The sequence below is a fragment of the Oncorhynchus nerka genome, unplaced genomic scaffold (assembly GCF_034236695.1).
Source record: "Oncorhynchus nerka isolate Pitt River unplaced genomic scaffold, Oner_Uvic_2.0 unplaced_scaffold_1793, whole genome shotgun sequence".
Lineage (NCBI taxonomy): Eukaryota > Metazoa > Chordata > Actinopteri > Salmoniformes > Salmonidae > Oncorhynchus > Oncorhynchus nerka.
This window is the reverse complement of record NW_027039529.1, coordinates 1-5,894: the sequence shown is the minus strand read 5'-3', so window position 1 is coordinate 5,894 and position 5,894 is coordinate 1. Positions and strand designations below refer to the sequence as shown.

Sequence of the window (5,894 nt, the reverse complement as noted above, 5' to 3'; positions counted from 1 at the left end):
CGGTATTTTTCCATTCAAATCTCAGAACAAACCAGGCTACAAGGACGGTGCTTTCAATGGAGAGAAATATGACAAACCACCTTCAGGATTGATTCAAACAACGTTTTCCATGTTTCAGTCGATATTATGGAGTTAATTCGGAAAAAGTTCGACATGTAGGTGACTGAATTTTCGGTTAGTTTCGGTAGCCATATGCATAGTAACAAAAGGGAACGATGTGTCCTACACAAGAATCTTTCAGGAAAAACTGGACATCTGCTATGTAACTGAGAGTCTCCTCATTGAAACATCTGAAGTTCTTCAAAGGTAAATTATTTTATTTGATTCCTTGGCTGGTTTTTGTGAATATGTTGCGTGCTAAATGCTAACGCTAATGCTAAGCTAGCTATCACCACTCTTACACAAATTAGTGATTTTCTCTGGTTCTAAAGCATATTTTGAAAATCTGAGACGACAGGATTGTTAAGAAAAGGATAAGCTTTGAGAATGTGTATATTTATTTCTCTATTTCATTTATGTTGTTAATGAGCTTGAGGCTGTAGTTACGCTACCGCATACGGGTTTGGTCGGACTATGAGGTTAATCATAAAAAATGAAAGTATAAACGAACTTGACTAACCTTTTATAGAGGTTTATCAGATTATCATATGAATAGACACATAATCAACAAATCAATTATAAATGTTTAGCTCAACTGTGACCTGTGGTTTGACTTAGATGTGGCCAGTCCGATTACCCTGCAGACTTTAAGAGTGTCTTCAGAATATGGCCATTTGGACATGAATTTAAAAATACCTCAGAATGGGACCAAAAAAGTGTCTGGAGCTATCCGTCAGAGATAGAAGTGACAACGGAACACATGTGAAAGTAGAGGAAATCTTAGCAAATGGCTTAATGGTTTATTCATGAGAATCGTGTTGTATTTGAGTGTATCATGGGATCTCACCTGAAATCTGTGGCTTGACTACAAACCTGTAACCTATGCTACTGTGGCCTATAGAGCTAGAAGGATGGATAACCAGGTGTGTAAAGGTGTGAGGTGGGATCCTGTCCCAAATGGACAACTAATCCCTATGTACTTGTGGAGATCTGAGAGGATATGATTGGTATAAGAAACACGATCAAACTTCAACCTCCGGAGGGGTCAAGAAAATTCCATTTCGTTGTCGGCAGGATTCGAACCTGCGCAGGAAGATCCTAATGGATTTCTAGTCCATCGCCTTAACCACTCGGCCACGACAACAGGCCTGTCAGCAGTGAATGGGCCACCAGGCATAGTCTACAGAAAGTGATAATTTTACAACTGAAAGACAATGAAGTAACTCAGTAACTCATTATAATGCAATAAAGTGAAATGTTCCCCTCATTCATTTGTTATTAAGTACAGCTGTTTTCTTATTTTCCTTGATCTTTGCTCAGCTCCAGAAGGTTTACATTTGAGAGTGTTTATTATAAATTGTTATTTCATCATCTTATTATTACTGCTAAGCAGCATGACTCCTGAGAGGCACTAAACAACTGTCAGAAGTGGGATTTGAACCCACGCCTCCATGGGAGACTGCGACCTGAACGCAGCGCCTTAGACCGCTCGGCCATCCTGACTACAGCACATTACCTGGGTATCGGGTTAAAGAGTATGGGGTAAAAGTAGAAATAGGCACAGCCTTCTAAAATCACCACAGAGACCAGTAAATTTATGCACGATACCGACTTGCACTTTCAATAGTCATTTGTTTTTATCAATGAAAAACTCCAGTCATTGATTTAACCTCAATATGGCCTTCAACGGAAAAGAGTAGTAAATCGCCATTGAATGAACGCTAAATCCGCCTCAGAATATGGCCATTCTGATATAAATGATAAAATTTATTCGCACCGGTGCGTTCGTAAATATCAACAATCATCAGGGTAAGAGGACAACAGGTCCACATGGCTGAAATCTTAACAAATGGCTTAATGGGTATTTTCAACGCAATCGGTAAATCGTCATTGAATGAATCGCAAACTGGCCTCTGAATATGGCCATTCTGATATAAATGATAAAATTTCTCAGATAAGACCGAAAAAGTGTCTGTAAATATCAACAATCATCAGGGTAAGAGTGACAACAGGTCCACATGGCTGAAATCTTAACAAATGGCTTAATGGGTATTTTCAACGCAATCGTGTTATTATTTATTTTGAGGGTTAACAAGGCAGCTCAACTGTGACCTGTGGCTTGACTTTAGATGTGGCCAGTTCGATTACCCTGCAGACTTTAAGAGTGTCTTCAGAATATGGCCATTTGGACATGAATTTAAAAATGCCTCAGATAGGACCAAAAAAGTGTCTGGAGCTATCCGTCAGGGTAAGAGTGACAACAGGTTTCCACATGTGAAAATGGGGGAAATCTTAGCAAATGGCTTAATGGTTATTCATGAGAATCGTGTTGTTGTATTGTTGAGTGTATCATGGGATCTCACCTGAAATCTGTGGCTTGACTACAAACCTGTAACCTATGCTACTGTGGCCTATAGAGCTAGAAGGATGGATAACCAGGTGTGTAAAGGTGTGAGGTGGGATCCTGTCCCAAATGGACAACTAATCCCTATGTACTTGAGGAGATCTGAGAGGATATGATTGGTATAAGAAACACGACGAAACTTCAACCTCCGGAGGGGTCAAGAAAATTCCATTTCGTTGTCAGCAGGATTCGAACCTGCGCAGGAAGATCCTAATGGATTTCTAGTCCATCGCCTTAACCACTCGGCCACGACAACAGGCCTGTCAGCAGTGAATGGGCCACCAGGCATAGTCTACAGAAAGTGATAATTTTACAACTGAAAGACAATGAAGTAACTCAGTAACTCATTATAATGCAATAAAGTGAAATGTTTCCCCCTCATTCATTTGTTATTAAGTACAGCTGTTTTCTTATTTTCCTGTGATCTTTGCTCAGCTCCAGAAGGTTTACATTTGAGAGTGTTTATTATAAATTGTTATTTCATCATCTTATTATTACTGCTAAGCAGCATGACTCCTGGAGAGGCACTAAACAACTGTCAGAAGTGGATTTGAACCCACGCTCCATGGGAGACTGAGAGCCTGAACGCAGCGCCTAGACCGCTCGGCCATCCTGCCTACAGCACATTACCTCAATCGGGTTAAAGAGTATGGGTAAAGTAGAAAATAGGCACAGCCTTCTAAAATCACCACAGAGACCAGTAAATTTATGCACGATACCGACTTGCACTTTCAATAGTCATTTGTTTTATCAATGAAAACTCCAGTCATTGATTTAACCTCAATATGGCCTTCAACGGAAAAGAGTAGTAAATCGTCATTGAATGAACGCTAAACTGGCCTCAGAATATGGCCATTCTGATATAAATGATAAAATTCCTCAGATAAGACCGAAAGTGTCTGTAAGTATCAGCAATCATCAGGGTAAGAGTGACAACAGGTCCACATGGCTGAAATCTTAACAAAATGGCTTAATGGGTATTTTCAACGCAATCGTGTAAATCGTCATTGAATGAATCGCAAACTGGCCTCAGAATATGGCCATTCTGATATAAATAATGCGGGGTGATGCGGCGGTCATCTGCACTCGGTCCATGGTATTACATTTCATTATAGTACAACGGTTTGATTTGTCTAATCTTAGCAATTTCTTCTTAGCTAGCTACATAGCCGTCTTTGTATCATAGATAATTGCGTAATTTATCGTATTTCGTCGTCCTAACGCAGTCTACTGTTCCCTGCAGCCAGCTGGCTAACGTCACCGTTAGCTAGTCCGTCTACCGTGCCTTTAACTATTACACTCAACTGAACGACTTGATTAGTGTAGTGTTAGCTAGCTACATAGTTATCTTTGCTGTCTTCGTACCCAAGATAATTTGTGTGAATTTGAGTGTGTAGTTTATGTCGTCTTAACATAGGAGACTCTGCTAGCTAGCCAACAGCTAGCACGTGCAGACAGAACTGCACTCAACATTCCGGTCTTTCGCTTAACTCCACAGGTAGTATCACATTTTCATTTCATTACAGTACAACGGCTTGATTTGTTTGATGGTAATAGCTACATAGCTAGCTACACCAACATCTTTATTATCATAGATAATTGCGTAATTATCGTATTTGATAGATCCCCTAACGCAGTCTGCTGCCCTGCAGCTAGCCAGCTAGCTAACGTCCACCGTTAGCTAGTCCACCGTCTACCGATTAGCAGCACAGCTATTACCTCAGCTGAACGACTTGGTTAGTGTAGTGTTAGCTAGCTACATAGTTGTCTTTGCTGTCTTCGTACCCAAGATAATTGTGTAGTTTAGAGTGTGTAGTTTTTATGTCGTCACTTAACATAGGAACTCTGCTAGCTGTAACAGCCTTAGCATCTACGAACAGAACTTCTGCACTCAACAATCCGGTCTCATTTCGCTTCGCTCCACAGGTAGTATCACATTTTCATTTCATTTCATTACAGTACAACGGCTTGATTTGTTTGATCGTAGCTAGCTACATAGCTAGCTACATAGCCAGATCTTTGTATCAAAGATAATTGTGTAGTCTGGAAGCGATTTCCTAGGTTAGCTAGCCAGCTATTGTCGTTCTTTTAGCGCTAGCGTAGCGTAATCAACACTGCTAGCTAGCCAGCTAGCCCGAATAGCAGCACAGTAGAAACTATTACACTCAACGGAACGACTTGATTAGTGTAGTGTCGACACACGCAGCCAATGCCAGCTAGCCTACATAGTCAACAACGCAGCCTCTGCCAGCTAGCCTACTTCAGCAGTACTGTATCATTTTAATCATTTTAGTCAATAAGATTCTTGCTACGTAAGCTTAACTTTCTGAACACTCGAGACGTGTAGTCCACTTGTCATTCCAATCTCCTTTGCATTAGCGTAGCCTCTTGTGTAGCCTGTCAACTATGTGTCTGTCTATCCCTGTTCTCTCCTCTCTGCACAGACCATACAAACGCTCCACACCGCGTGGCGCGGCCACCCTAATCTGGTGGTCCCAGCGCGCACGACCCACGTGGAGTTCCAGGTCTCCGGTAGCCTCTGGAACTGCCGATCTGCGGCCAACAAGGCAGAGTTCATCTCAGCCTATGCCTCCCTCCAGTCCCTCGACTTCTTGGCACTGACGGAAACATGGATCACCACAGACAACACTGCTACTCCTACTGCTCTCTCTTCGTCTGCCCACGTGTTCTCGCACACCCGAGAGCTTCTGGTCAGCGGGGTGGTGGCACCGGGATCCTCATCTCTCCCAAGTGGTCATTCTCTCTTTCTCCCCTTACCCATCTGTCTATCGCCTCCTTTGAATTCCATGCTGTCACAGTTACCAGCCCTTTCAAGCTTAACATCCTTATCATTTATCGCCCTCCAGGTTCCCTCGGAGAGTTCATCCAATGAGCTTGATGCATGTCAGCTCCTTTCCTGAGGACTGACTCACCTCTCTCACAGTTCTGGGCGACTTTAACCTCCCCCGTCTACCTTTGACTCATTCCTCTCTGCCTCCTTCTTTCCCTCCTCTCCTCTTTTGACCTCACCCTCTCACCTTCCCCCTACTCACAAGGCAGGAAATACGCTCGACCTCATCTTTACTAGATGCTGTTCTTCCACTAACCTCATTGCAACTCCCTCCAAGTCTCCGACCACTACCTTGTATCCTTTTCCCTCTCGCTCTCATCCAACACTTCCCACACTGCCCCTACTCGGATGGTATCGTGCCGTCCCAACCTTCGCTCTCTCTCCCCCGCTACTCTCTCCTCTTCCATCCTATCATCTCTTCCCTCTGCTCAAACCTTCTCCAACCTATCTCCTGATTCTGCCTCCTCAACCCTCCTCTCCTCCCTTTCTGCATCCTTTGACTCTCTATGTCCCCTATCCTCCAGGCGGCTCGGTCCTCCC

General features: G+C 43.0%; 2 non-coding genes across 2 annotated transcripts; both read right to left on the bottom strand.

Annotated features, from left to right (window-relative positions):
• Positions 1-1,161: 1,161 nt before the first annotated feature.
• Positions 1,162-1,243, bottom strand: trnas-aga (transfer RNA serine (anticodon AGA)). The gene has a single exon. It is a non-coding gene; the product is annotated as a tRNA-Ser (tRNA).
• Positions 1,244-1,519: 276 nt separating this feature from the next.
• Positions 1,520-1,602, bottom strand: trnal-cag (transfer RNA leucine (anticodon CAG)). The gene has a single exon. It is a non-coding gene; the product is annotated as a tRNA-Leu (tRNA).
• Positions 1,603-5,894: the final 4,292 nt, after the last annotated feature.